General features: G+C 27.7%; 1 pseudogene; it reads left to right on the top strand.

Annotated features, from left to right (window-relative positions):
* Positions 1-1,272: 1,272 nt before the first annotated feature.
* On the top strand, positions 1,273-9,203 carry LOC132945112 (uncharacterized; annotated as a pseudogene).
* The last annotated feature ends 6,754 nt before the right edge of the window (positions 9,204-15,957 follow it).

The following is a 15,957-nucleotide window of genomic DNA, read 5'->3' as shown; positions in this document are numbered from 1 at the left end:
TTTCGTTTAATTCGTCTTCTACACTAGTGTTATACAATGAATTAGCTACGTTCAAGGGAGATGTACCTTCTTTGTCCATAAATCACTTCACCACTTATTTAATACGTTTCTCATAATAATAATAATTCAATAAATGCCCTTTAATATAATAATAATTCAATAATACCCTTTAATTCAATGAAACTTCAATAATAATTCAATAATACCCTTTAATTCAATAAAACGTCAATAATAATTCAATAATACCCTTTGATTCAATAAAACTTCAATAATAACTCGATAATACCCTTTAATTCAATAAAACTTCAATAATAATTAAAAAAACCTATAACAAAAACAAAAACAAAAATAAATAATTAATGCTATATTGTACATTTTATCAAAATATATTTCTTTTGTCTGAGTTGCTCATCAATATAACATACCGATAGTCTTTGTTCGCTTAATTGTTTTGTATTGTGCTTTTAACTGTTGTTTTTCCTGTAAAATATATTATAATATACTACATATTTTATAATAATATCTATTTTATTAACATTAATTTATACATTTTAATAATGGATATTGAGGGATTCCTATATAAATGTACCAAAACTACTGAAGATGGTAAACGGTATGATATAAGAAAATGGCATAGTTATATGAAATTATTAATAATAATAATAATTTTCAGTTATTATGCTTGTGCTACTCCAAATACTTATTGTAGTGGCACAGCAATTAAATTAGCAAATGGTACATTTGTAGTTAAAAAAGGCCATTCACATGATCCTTATGACAATAATTTTAATGTGAATCAAATGAAGAAAACATTTAGACGCATTTTGTTGGATAGTGCTAAATCGGAAACAAATCCGTTAAGAGTGATTTATGACGAGGAAGCCATCAGGTAAATTTCTAAATAATTTTAAACATTATAAATTTTAACTTGTACCTGCTTTATAAAACTTTTAACTCGGTTATTCCATAGAACAGTTTTTTTATTGATAAATTATAATATTAATAAATAATAGTCTTAAATCAAACATAATGATAAAACTTTATAGAAATCCACAAGCAGCTATGCTGTACTCTTGGCTAACAGCTGAATCTTTGATGCGCAAAGCTCGTAAACAAACAGTTTCACCTTTGCCATCAACATTACGAGAATTCGGTGAATATTTAGACCTAAATATTAACAGGTTAGGTTTTAATATTTAAATTAAATTATATTGATGCTTACTATTCTGTTTGGTTAAAATGGTCAATAGATATCAGTGTAATAATCAACCGTTCTACCAAGAATGGATTGTAGATAGTAATGGCAATTTTAGTGTCATGTTCGCTTGTCAAGAACTCATAGATGCAGTTGGTCAAGGGGCGACCGAATTACATGCAGACGGGACCTTTAAAGTAGTGCCATCTGTGCCAACGCGTAGACAGCTCTTTATTATTCACTTGATTCTGCAAAATCATGTGAGAAATATCAGTTGTTATTCTTTATTTTATATTGACATACCTGCTTATTACGTTTATCATTGTCATATTTTACTTTAGTCCACCCCCATTTGTTTCGTATTGATGGAAACTAAAACCGAGGTTGCATACAAAAAAGTGCTTGTGCAATATAAAACCAAATTCCCAAATGTAAGGCCCACATCAATAATGATTGATTTTGAAACCAGCCTTCATAACGCATTTCAACAGATTTATCCTGAAGCAACAATATTGTCGTGTTGGTTCCATTTTGTCTAGGTTAGAGAAATTTAAAAATATATAGTTTTGGTATTGAAATTATTTATACTAGATTTATCAGGTACATTACCAGTGTTGGAGTTCTTTAATTAAAAATTAAAATATTAACATATTTACTTCAAATAAAAACAAGTTTCTTATGAATTTAACTCAATGATTATTTTAGAATATTCATATTTTTTAATTTGTTACAAACTATCTTCCATAATATGTTTAAAAATAATACTACTACTACTACTACTACTAATAATAATAATAATAATAATACAAATTGTTTATTCAATGAATAGAACGGACAAATTACCCAATAGTACAAGAAAATAAATAAGTTATTACAATAAATTGATACAGAAATCGTACAATAACATAAATTCTTAATAATTATAGGCTAGAATATAAACTGAAACGATCGTAAAAGTAAAATATTACATATTGTTATTTAAGTAAATTTTAAGAATTAAGACTAGCGGAGTAGAGAAACAATCAATATTACACAAAGCCATGGCTTTAAGAATAGGAGAGTATTTTAAGTAATTTGTACTGTGTGATGGTAAGTAGAACGTAGGAGTGGTTCGATTATTATATGCTGGAATGATGAATATGTTCTAATAGGTAAGGGGCACATAGGCGTGATGATTTTTTTTTGGGGGACTATAGCCTTTTTGTTTGTGGTATCAACGACGCTGCCGCAACTGCTTGCAAATTACTTTTTATAAGGACTTTAATGGTTCAGGTACCTACAGAAAATATTATATTCTACACATATAACTATAGAAAAATATAAAGGAACAAAATATAAAAAAGACTAAAGAAGCACATTATTAAGTAAAATATAAATAAATAATATACCATACATCATATTATTATCAAATACATATTTTGTATTTGAATTAAATATTTTTAAAAAAAAAAACATTTTAAATAGGAAATTATTACTAATTACTATATTATAAGGTTTAAACGTCTACTTTTTTGAGCAAATATATTAAGAACCTCTTCAGATGTAATATTATTAGATAAGTCCCTTTCAATATGAAGTAACGATATATTTGAAAATCTATCGTTGGACATTGAATTTCGTAGCCATGTTTTAATTCACCGCATTACCGAAAACGATATTTCGCGAGAAGCAGAACTTACTGGAATTGTAAGTGCTACTTGCAAAAGCTTATAAAAATTTGGAAAAATTTTTTTGTTGATTTCTGATACAATAGCATCTATATCAAAATCATCTTTATTAATACAATGCTTCATAATTAGCATTTCAGCTTTAAGTTGGTCTTTATCAATGCATAAAGCATTCTAAAAACAAAAACCTTATATTAACATTAATATAATAATATATTTTCATGTATTTTACTAACCTTGTAATGTTCAATAAAATGTAAACTTTCATCATATTTTAACTTCATAAAGTTATCAATACTATGTCCAATTTTCAAGCTTTCTGTTGAAAATCTGCTTCTCAAACCTGATAAAACACAGTCAAGTATCCTAAAATAACCATTAATTTTCCAGTATTCAAACTGGGTATCTTCATCATTCATTCCTTCATTGAGATTAAGTTCATCTACATTAACATAAGAACATTCAGCACCAGTAGTATTACTAACATGATAGTTTCGTAAATGTGTTGTTTCTTTTCTTTTACGTTTGGAACCTGTGAAGTATCAAATTAAATATATAAAGATATATTATAACATAAAATACTTCAACATAAATTCTCTATTACGGTTGAAAACTATCTTTTCGTTCTAAAATAAAATATGATTTAAAAAATATTTTTAAATAATCTTTAGCTGGAATTTCTAATGAAATGTTGAACTCTTTAGCTAATGCTATAACTTCTGTCCACATATTTTCAAATGTTTTTAAAATACTATTGATTAAATTTACTGATTTTCCCAAAGTTGCTTTTTTCTCTTGCATTAGGTTACTATATTGATTTTTGTTAAAATATCTTCAAGTATAATTAAAAATACTATGAAATGTCCTTTTTTTATAATAGCTTCAATTCCTTTTTAATTAATAATAAAATATAATGTTAATAACATTTTATAATTAATTCATACAAAATTATAATGAAATATCAAACAGATCATATACCTATTGCTTGTGCTACATCTAGATTACTGTTATCATCGATTTCTTTTCTCAAAACCTCTAGTATCACTTAAAAATTATCTTTAACAGCTTTACAGTATTTATACCTGCAAACCCAGCGAGTATCAGAAATTTGAGTAATAGAAGATGCTTTAATGTCCATTTTTAATTGCATATCTTTTAGTTTTTATTTGTAGATGGTCGTGAGAAATATACGTAGACTTCTAGACTGTTAAAAAAACTTTTTGCATACTAAAAACAAAACAAAGAATTTTAGAGGAAATAATTAATTTATATTTTATATATTTCAACAAAATTACCTAATATTCTTGCACATGTCTACTACAACTAAATTTATTCTATGGGCCATGCAATGCGTATAAATAGCGCATGGGTATCGTTCAAGAAGCTTACTCTGGACACCATTTCTTTTACCACTCATAACACTCGCTCCATCGTAGGACTGTGCAAATATTGGTATATTTTCCAAATTTGATTGCTCAAGAAATTGAAAAATAGTATTAACAAGTGTCTGTGCATCTTGTTTTTCAGACACATCCATAAAACCAAGGAACCTTTCATAGACTTCTAAATCTTTTACATAACGTACACATATAGACATATATTCTACTTTATGACACCTGTTAAAATGGTAATAGTATAATACATGATTTAATAATATATGAACAAGTAGTGTCATGTACCTGGCATCGTCAACCATAATAGCAAAAAAAACCAACTGATTTTATTTGAGAAATAATATTAGTTTTTAAAACATCACTGCAAACATTTATCAACTCATTTTGAATGTCAGGACTTGTAAAATTAAACTTACTCTCTTGTTTAATTTTAAATTGTATATCATGCTTAGCCATTAACTGGCAGGCTTCTTTAAAATAACCTAATATTGAATAAAACAAATTATTAAATAAAACTTTTATAATAGCGCTAATAACAAAATTATAACAAGCAGACGGTTAAATATAAAATACTACATTCCACTCTTAGGTTTAATACCTTATTACCTTGGTTTAAAGAATCTTTTGTTTCATTGTGGCCTCTAAATGAAATCCCTTGACAAGTCAAGTATAAAACAATATCAATAATTTGTTTAAGATAGTTTCGGTTTTCTATAATTTATTTTTTATTTTGTGCTGAAACTTGTGTTACTATACTACCAATAGATTTCGCACTTAAATATCCAGACCAACTTGCCATGCATTTTAAATGGCATTTTGATTTTTCATGAATCATTAACTTGGAATCCTCACCACTTAGCTAAACATGAGAAATAAAAATGTATGAAATAAAAATTAATATTGTGTTACTTAAGTTAAATACAATATTATGTGCAAAAAAAAATACAATATTACTTTTTTCCAATTTCTGAATCCTGTTTTTGTAAAAGTATCATCAGCTATATAAATATTATTTGTATTGAAAATTCGGCAACAAAAACAAAACACAGCATCCATTTTAATGCTATACTCTAACCATAAATACTGATTAAAATAGCCGTCTGAAAATGACCGATTTTGCTTTCCAAAAAGAGTTTTTGGATAGTTCTGAAAAATAGTAATTGTAAAAAAAAAAAAATGTGAAAACTGAGTAGTTTTATTAATTAAGTACCTATAGTACCTTATAGTTATTAAATTTATGTAATTAAATTTAGTATTAATTTACTAATTAATTTTTTTAACGTAATACTAAATTATAGATACTATAATATGTTCTATGATTAATTTTTATATTTTTCAGACAATTAATTAAACATTTTAGATAACACAATTAAAAATATAATATCTTTAATATCTTGTATTATGGTATCTATGATTAATAAAAACTATAGTATAATATTTACTTTTAAAATCGGTTGTTTTGGTCCAGAGTCTAAAATTCAGAGTCTAAGATCTAATTTTAATGTTTTTACATCACCTGAGTCTATACAAGTGGATACAATTAGTTTTTCTCGACTGGATTCTTCCTCTGGATTTTTAACGGGTGGGTTATTAATCGTGGTCTTTACTTTATTAAATATACTAAACATCGTTTAATCGTTAAAAATTGAGGGTATTTAAAAAAAAAAAATTTGATGTTTAAATGCACTTTAACAAAAAAACTGAACGTGATATGAGAACACGGTGAAAACTTATTTTGCCATGAAATAATCAGCGTATTTAGTGTAGATTGTAGACTGTAGTTAATAGTTATATCATTATACTGTATAGTGTTTACAAGTTTGGCGGATTTATCATTAACGAATACTCTCGTATCGTCAACGCTGTGTTATTGCCGTCTATTTTTAACCTAAACAGTAAACATGATAATTGATAAGTATTTTTCCAGAAACATCGATGGACGGCGATAACGTCATTATAGTCTTCTGATGATTGTGATTTATTAATTTATAATATAGAAGATAGAACTAGGTATATAACAAAATATTATTATTGTTATTGATGTCGAATGTCGATATGAACTTGTAATGTATAAATAAAAGAATAATTTAAAATTTGAATTATCAAATAAAATATTCTTCGGATATCAAAATAAATAATAGAAAATGTTTTCAGTTCCCACATATGGACGTATAAGACAGTAAACTATTACACAAGAATTTCTGGGGGGGGGCTATAGCCCCCTTAGCCACCCCCATTCTACGCCTATGAAGGGGCATCAATATGATTATTGATTAGTTTATATAAAAAAGAAATGTCAATTAAATCCCACCTGAACGTTAGAGAGGGAAGGTTTAGAAGTGATCTTATTGATGTATTATCATGCTGGTTAATAGTTAAGTTGAATTTATATGCTGCGAACCTTAAAAATCGCTTCTGAACCCCTTCAATCATCTCAATGTTGGAATTAGTATAGGGACTTCATATAGGAGATCCATACTCTAGGATGGATCTAATTAAATTAATTAATTCAAGATCTATAGAAGTTTGCCACCTAAGTCAACCCTAACATTTATGAACATGTATGCGATACTCTTAGTTGTTTTATTTCATCAATACTATGGTGTTAAAATACTTGCGTGTCTAATAAAGTTAATTTTTAGACGGAACTCATGAATATCTTAAAACATCAAAAAATAATAACCCCAGCTTGCAATTTAACTAAGAAACGTATTAAAGAAATTCCTAAGAAAAATTAATAAGAAAATCTTTTAAAAAACAAAGTAAAAAAATAATGCTTTTACTTCTTCCATGTGTTTTTTTTCATTTCAATTCGCATATTATTATAATTAAGAATTGTACAAAACATTCTAGAGCTTACAGAGAAAAATAAAAAAATTGGGCTACACAAGTTATGATAAAAACAATTCGCATGCAAAAATGACGGCAGCTCTAGCACTATTACCGCATTATGAAATAGAGAGAGGGTTTCAGGAGGTAAATAACTATGCTCAAGCAAATGTAGTTCAGTTGCCAAGATTCTTTACGTACTTTTCCTGGTAAAATATAAAACTTATTAGAAAATAATATATTGTTCTAATATAAAATATTGAAATTCAAACAGCTTTTGGATCATAAGAAAGGGGCCTGAATGTTTTTTGGTGCACGGGCAACCCCACCGAACAAACAATAACATCGAGAGCTTCCATTCATCCTTGAAACAAACGTTTCAAGTGATGCATCCCAATTTATGGAAAATGCTAGGTGTCATTAAAAATTATTTTCATCAACAAGGTTAACAATTTCATACTATTTTTAAAACTATTCTGAATTAATAAAAACTAGCATTTCCAAATATCTTTAAAAAAATAAAAAAAATCTGTGGGAAATGTTTGCTTTTCAATATTTTAAAAAATTTAAGTATATTTTATTAAAATTGTATTTAATCTTCTAAATGTTTTCATTTATATTTTAAAGTTCTAATAACATTCAAAAATAGTTACCTAATGTAATGTGATGCCAATAGATTTACTTCATGAATTACATATTAATTTATTATAATACCTACTATAAATTTAAAAATTATTATTTGAACATTTTAAAACTTCTTTACATAGACATTTTTAAATCTATTAAATATAACTATCATAAAACAAGGTATCCATTAAAGTTAATACATGCATGTATTATAAATAGAATATTTAAAAATTAAATAATTTCACTTATGGCTTAAGTTTTTATTGAAAAAAGGTTATCTTATAAATTAGTTGAAAATAACTCGTTGGTCATAGAACACTTAAACAATATTTTGTTGAAACAACATATTGTTGTAAGTCAATTGGCTGGAGGGTAACAGACACCAAGAGGTATCAAAACAAAATACATTATGAATTCTGTTAGAATTAAAAATTCCACCGCACAATTGGCCACTGGTGCAATTAGTTTGACAATTTTTAATACAGTACTCTCACAGTACAGACAATTACATAGAAAGAGAGCTAGACTGGAGAGATGAAACTCAACGTACAAGACCATTTTATAAATCTTAGGGTAGCAATTTTAAACATTAATGATGAAAAATAACAACAAAAACTGAAGAACAGTATACCAACTCACCTTGTATAGCAGATGTTTTTGTTTTTTTAGATGAAGGGACTTATAACTCTTATTACATAATACCTTTTATTTTGCATAGTATATTAATATCATATAGGTACTTACTACTCTTCTTATCAATAACAATTTATTAATTTGTATATCATTATAATAATGCTAGGTTCTGATGAAGAACAGGAACTAAGGAGCATTCCTGATGTTCCATTACCAGCTGCTGAGGTCAATCTCCCAGGTGATATTCAAGCTGCTGAGGTTTATATTATACCAGTTGATATCTATGAAATAGCGGAGATTCCTGATGCTGGAGATGCTATAGTGGAACTACCCCGCTTTGATGCAGAACCAGAAGTCAACATTGTAGAAGGTAATACCTACGGAATAAAAGTTATTTTTTATCCAATTATCTCATAGGTACCATTGTTTTTTGATATTATAATAGTATTATATTATCATAATTATACTTATTTATTACATACCTAGGTACCTTAACAATTCTTTAACTAAAATCCAACGTTCTATATTATTATACTGTATTATTTCTAGATGAAAACGAAGCAGATTTTTTATAATACCCTAATACCCGAGGATGCCGAAATTACTTTTTGGCAACATTTTATGATTGAAGATGAGATAGAAGTTCCGTTTGTACCAGTACCACAAAATCTTTTGGAACTTTACCCACAAGGACAAGATGAAGATAATATTTGTGTGGTCTGCAGAGTGGCCCCCAGGACACACGCACTTGTTCCTTGTAGACATATAATTCTTTGCGTTGATTGTTTGTCACAATTACAAACACAAAAATGCCCGATGTGTACCAATGAGTATAGCATTGGTATACTCATTTGGTAACAGGAATATATACCTAGGTAGTTCAAATGTAATATTAATTTTAAATAATAATTATATACTAATACAGACTAAAAAAAAAAATTTGTATTTTCCAGAGAAAAAGCAATTATTAAAGTTCCTTAATTATTATTTTATTTGCGTTGTGTGAAGGTCAACACAAAAATCCAAAACTCATGCCTTGAGAATACAAAGTTCTATTAGTGAACTTTGGTTAATTTAAGCAATATTTACATAAAGTCATAAAGATACAATAGAAACCAGCTGCTTTATATACTTGTATCATTTTTTATTCAAGTTTGAATTATGATTAAAAAATATGTAAGTTGATACTGTTTTGCGGGTTGGTATTTTAATTTATCATTAAGTATCTACTTCCCAAAAATAAAACCATATATTATACTATATTATGCTATAAATATATATTATATATTATATAGGTACCTTATCTATTCTACACTATGTTGCAATATAGTAAATGAGGTACAGTTCAATTAGAAGCAGTGCCGTAAAAACCGGGTGTGGAGAGTGTGCACCGCACACAGGCCTCGGGCCTCATAATATATTGCAGGGCCTCAAAAGTCAAAACGACTAATTATTCATATTATTAAATTATTCAAATATCAAATATAAGTTATTAAATTGAAAATGGAACCAATGTTATTTTGTATCTATTTACTAATTTACTATTATCGTTGTCCTATTATTTTGATAGGGCCTATCGAATTTATGAAGTATAAATATAGATTTTCGTCTGTATGGCGTATTTCCATGTAGGTATTAATAGTTTTATGGTATCGTACGGCGTACACACGTCATTAATCGCTGTGGTACCCTTCCCCTTACCCTACAATACGTATTCACTATTCAAAATACAATTGCCTGCAATATGTGACTTTGCCGTGCTGTTAAAGTGCACACTGTAGTACCTACTGTACAATTGAAGGGATTGGAACAACAACCAGGTAAATCCACTTTTTGAAATTGTTCAGGGCTGATTAAAAACAGTTTTATTCCATGATAATCAATACTTAAGCTATTACATTTATATTTTTCTATAATTAACATGATGAAAAATAATACTGTGGACTTAGAATTTAGTTAACTTTTTTTTTTTTCTAGACAAAAGTTGTCCAAATTTAAGAAACCTATGGATTTATCTAGTTATTGCGCCAAACATATTGTTTTTTGAGGGTATACTAATAGAAATTTAAAAAAAAATTGAAATCTTAATTTTTTTACTTTGAAATATAATAAAACAGTGCCTTATGTTTTAAATTGAATTATAACAAAACAAGTGGCATAAAAACTGATTAAATTTACAACAACAAAACAAAATTTTATGTTTGTCAAAAGTAATGATAATAGTATAATAACAGGATTCCCTTTCCTTGTTATTTCTTAAAATACAATATTTATGTGTAACAAAAAATAATAAAAACTTTTAAACAAAATTAGTCATATAAATAATTTAACAAAATAATATCTTAACAATAAAACAAAATCTAATGTTTGTCAAAAGTAATAATAATAGTATAATAACCTTCCCTATTTATTTTTTTTTGTTTGAGTTACATAAAAATATTAATAAAAAATAATGTCATCAATATTCGTAATCAGATAGATCAGGATTATTATTTGTATTGTCTTCAAACTGTCTGTAGAACCACATAATATGTTCAGGTGGTACATATTTCATAGCTAGTTCCAGAACGTCTTTTAACTTAGCTGCTTTAATTTCAAGTGCTCTATGATACAGCATTGGAATATTTTCAAATGGGCTTTTATCGTCAATTTTATGAAGTATGTAATGTTCTTTACCAGTAGAATTTGCAGTAATACTACAAAATAATCCGTCTATTGAATAATCTATCTGGCGATAAGACATAATACAAAATTGATCTTTTTTTGAGTTTGTGATGTACTTTTTAAAAAATGGTATAAAATACTCGGAGAAATTCTAAATCATATTTTGAGTCACGTTGATGACGTAAAATTTGTTTGGGTTGGTTTCTTTTACTATGGTTTGATATGTTTGTGGCAAAAATACTCGTTCTATTATTCGTTTTTTCTGTTCTATTAATCCAAAACAACGATCGCACGGAAGGAAACTGTGTCCTGGGTCAGAATACCTTTGTGTTATAGTCTCTAAGCCAAACGCTTTATACCGTATTACAGAGTAGAGGTAATGAATTATTGCATTATTTTTATTTTGCGAAGAACAGTTATCAGAAAAAAAATAAAGGGTTTTCACTCCTTGTTGAAGTAGATTTTCTAAATAGTAATGAATAAAACTGATCACTTCATTTTGTCCCTTTTTTGCAATCGATTCGTCATACATGAAAAAATATGCTTGTTTTTTTTTGCTGAATATATACAAAAGCCTAAATTTACAAAGGTCTCATATAGTCCATTATAATCGTTTACGGATAGGACATTCATTATTACCTAGTCACTCATTTAAACTTGGACTAAACGACACGCCACTTTGTACACTTTGCTCACTTCATCCTAATGAGTATATATGTGACCTTCCTCATATTACTTAGAAGACTTAAAAGACTAATTCTTTTCAACACTCTTATGTCTCTTAATATTCCCATCAATCTTTTTTCCATCTTAAACTCTAATTCTGAAACAGCTATCAAAACAATAATTGCCTTCATACAGGAGGCTGGCTTTATTATATAGTATATATAAGTACTTAATTTTTTGTTAATCTCAATTTTATATTGTTTTATTCTTACTATGTAATTGTTAAGCTATCATAGTCTATACTAGCGGCTTTTAAATAAAAAAAAAAAAAAATAAACAAAAGTTATAGGACCAAATTTGTCTCTTGTAAAAAACGTCACCACATGGTACGTGAGGGAGTGGCATATTCTGCTGGTAGTCGAAAGATAATACATCCATTTTAGGATTTTCTTTTGTTTCCAGGGATAACTTTTTAAGATCAGAATAGAATATATCAGCTTTTTTTTATACATTTCTTTTTCTTCAATAAGCGATAATTTTATTTCTTGGTCGATTTCTGCGTTTATCAAATTCTGTAGACGATCACACGTCTGGCAGGTATCAGATTTTGGGTTACTAAATGACAAATTAAATTTCTTAATCTGAAAAAAAACTCGTATTTCACAATAGGTTTAACTTTTTCCCCGTTTTTTAATTTTTCTAAAATGGTTTGTTCGTGTTTTTCCAAATATAAATTGTACATTTTACTGATACTTATTGTTCAGGAGACAAATATCTCTTTTCATTGTTATCGTACCTACTATAGTGCGAAACAAGTCTTGGAAAGCTCTGAATATGTGTTTTAATTTGAAATAAAATTTGATCAGAGATTTTTGAAGGCCGGTTTGCGTGTTTTCCGCGTAGATCTTTAGGACTAGGATTATTGATTTTTTATATTTGAAGAAAGTCTTTCTACAACTACTTTACCCACATCAAATAACAAACAAAATGCATTTTTACAAACTACTATTTCGTTTGTACCGTCAATACGGACTTTATAGACGCCTGCGAAAGACCGATTAGGTTTTTCATTGGTTATAGGTCGACGTCTAACAATATTATTAACAGTAATCAATCCAGCTAAAAACGTATCCCGTTTTTCCTTGTTGCCAATATCATTAAACAAATTTAAAAGTAAGACTTTTTGTTCATATGTTACGTTTTTTTTTTATTTTTTTTAACCTAACCAATTATAAATAAAAAATCAGTCATTCAAAAAAAATGTTCAATCCTAATATACAAGCAACTTCTACTGCCAGTAATTACTTATGCTTGCCCAGTATGGGGGAACTGTTCGGCTACACACCTAAAAAAAAATCCAAATATTTCAAAATAATGTGCTAAGAATTATTACAAATGCTCCGTGGTTCATCCGGAATGAAAATATTCACTAAGACCTCCAAATTGTTAAAATCGAAGACCTTATACGCACACTTTCAAAACAATTCCATAGTTCATTACTCAACTCAACAGGCTCAGTTCACTACAATCTCCATATTCATCCACCACTCCAACGACGTCTAAAACACGGCCGCCCTCATGACCTCATTATTCAAAATCAACCTCCAGTCTAATCTGTATATATTGTAATAGTTTTGCTTTTATATAATAACTCAATCTGTAACTATACCGCATTCATATATTGTAAAATTTAAAATATTTATTTTATTTAGTCTTATAAGTTAAACTGCATACATCTGTCCATATTTATATTTATAATTATCCTCTTAAAATAGCTACAAACTAATATTGTCTTTTATCGATAAGTAACGGCTAGGAATGTCTTATTTTATTAAAATAATAAAAAAAAAAAAAAAATATTACTGGATTTGCTACTCTTTTTTTGCCTTTAATGGTAACATTTTCGTCAATTTCGATCTCATTATTTTCTACCTCAATACTTTAATTATTTTCACATTCGTTATTTACTGACAATAAATTATTTTCGGTTAAATTTTCATTATCGGTTGTTAATAAAATATTACCTCCTCCATTTTCAACCTCAGTACCATAATCATCAGAATAAATTTAAAGATCAAATCCGTCCAAAGTATTATCGGGTAAAATATTTTCACTTACTATGTAATCAGGGTCGAGATATTCACATTGGAGCAATAACCAGATAAATCCGGATTTATCTGATTGTTGTATCAAAAATAAAAACAAGATAAAACTATGTTTATATTTATCGGATTTAACTGGTTGTTGCACCAAAATGTAATACATTTTTTCCTGTACAATAATTCATGAAAAAGTGTATTTTCGAAAAAAGTGGATTTACCTGGTTGTTGTTCCAAGCCCTTCAATTATTCTAAATAGTCTATTGACTATTACATTTATGTAGGTAACTTACTAACTTAAAAATTTCAAGTACAAAGTTTACAATACAACGACACAGTGTGTAAGCTGTTTATTATTTTCTATTGAAACTTAAATTATGTCAAAAAGAACATATCAGAGTGGTTGCGAAAAGAGAAAAAAAAAGTTAGACAATTAGTAGAAAACGAAAAATTGTCAAATTGCATACTAAGTTGGGCTAAAGGTAAGTTATTTTATGTTCATAATTGATCAAATTAGATAAAAATATGTATAACTATTTACATTCAGTGTTATAAGTTGCGATATTTGCATGAATTAATATATTTTCACATAATTACATATATGTACTTTAGTACCTACTTAACTCAATAATTATTTTATTTTATTATATAATAAATATATATTTTAAATATGCTGCTGCTTAACACGAGGCAATAATAATTATAATTATATGCACAAATTAAAATAAACATTAATTTAATTTAATTTAATAAATATTATTTATTCAGTTTCTTTTATAAGCTTATATAATTTATAAATAAAAAACTAACATTTTAGGCTCTTCTGAATCACAAGACATGAATTCAACTAATTCAAGTGTTACAAAAAAAAAGATATTACCTGTACAACTTCCTTGGATACAACAATGTCAAGTTTGTCTTACTGTGTTTAGCTATTAGTGATTTCAATTTACATTATAGCTAACTGAAAATAAATCTTAAAATATTTATTTTTAATTTTAGATTTTTGTGAAATTTGTCAGGATGATGGACAAACGTTAACATCTAGCTGTAATATTGAATCTGAAGAAAACAAGGATACATGTATCTATTTTCATACTTATTTTAATGTTATAGATATTTATCAATCTAATTCCAGAAACAATTCATTATTTTTTCTCTCCTCTACTTCCTAAAATTATATGCTATATGCTTACGTCTGCTGGTAATTCAAATACAAATTTAGATTTATTTAATACTACATAATTGAATTAGTCAAATATTTGATTTAACTTTTGTTTTTAATTTTTTTTTTCTTATATTACCTACTCTATCTTTCTTTCTCTTACATATATTTATCACCTGTGGTATCACCCGTATTAGACAATACGCGGTAAACCAACTATACGCCTTACCCTCGTATTCAAAAACTAGCAGAATATATTATAAGTAATGATTTATCTATTATATTTCCAGATATTTTTACAAGTTGTTGTATATTTATGACTATTCCTGTAACATCGGCTTCAGCGGAGCGTTCATTTTCCAAACTTAAGCTTATTAAAAATTATCTTCGTAACATAACATCACAAGATCGGTTAACTAATATTGCTTTATTAAATATTGAAAGGCTTCATACTGTTAACTCGATGAGGTACGATGGTATGCGCTTGTCAATTCTTAGTTCGTTCCTATCTAGTTGAAATGACTCAAAGATTACATATACCTTGGCACTATTCAGTTTAATAAAACTTCATTGACACATAGTATTGTAGGTACGTATATCCCGGCGCTGTTCCTATAAAAAGTAAGAACGTAAGAATGACTAAAATAATGTTTAACTCGGGTTTTCAGGTCGGAAACACTTTTATTGTATTAAAACAAACATAGCAAATTCAGATCGCCTAGCCCGTACTACGATCGGCGTTTCACACACTCAGCAACAACTCAGCGTACGGCGGTGTTATATAGAAAATATCATCGTCGCCTCAGCACATATTGTTCGCTGGCCTGACCTATGTCAATAATTTACAATTTGAAATATTCCTACCTATGGCTATATCACATATATATTAAATAATATTATTTTGACGACTGTCTACATTATACGACAGCACCTACCGGGGGTGATCAATTCATTTTTTAAATTACCATATGACACACAAAGAATGTGGCTTTTGCTGAAAGAATTTTCGAAATCGGTT

Source organism: Metopolophium dirhodum, chromosome 1 (assembly GCF_019925205.1).
Source record: "Metopolophium dirhodum isolate CAU chromosome 1, ASM1992520v1, whole genome shotgun sequence".
In the NCBI taxonomy this organism is placed as follows: domain Eukaryota; kingdom Metazoa; phylum Arthropoda; class Insecta; order Hemiptera; family Aphididae; genus Metopolophium; species Metopolophium dirhodum.
This window is presented reverse-complemented; position numbering and strand designations above follow the sequence as displayed.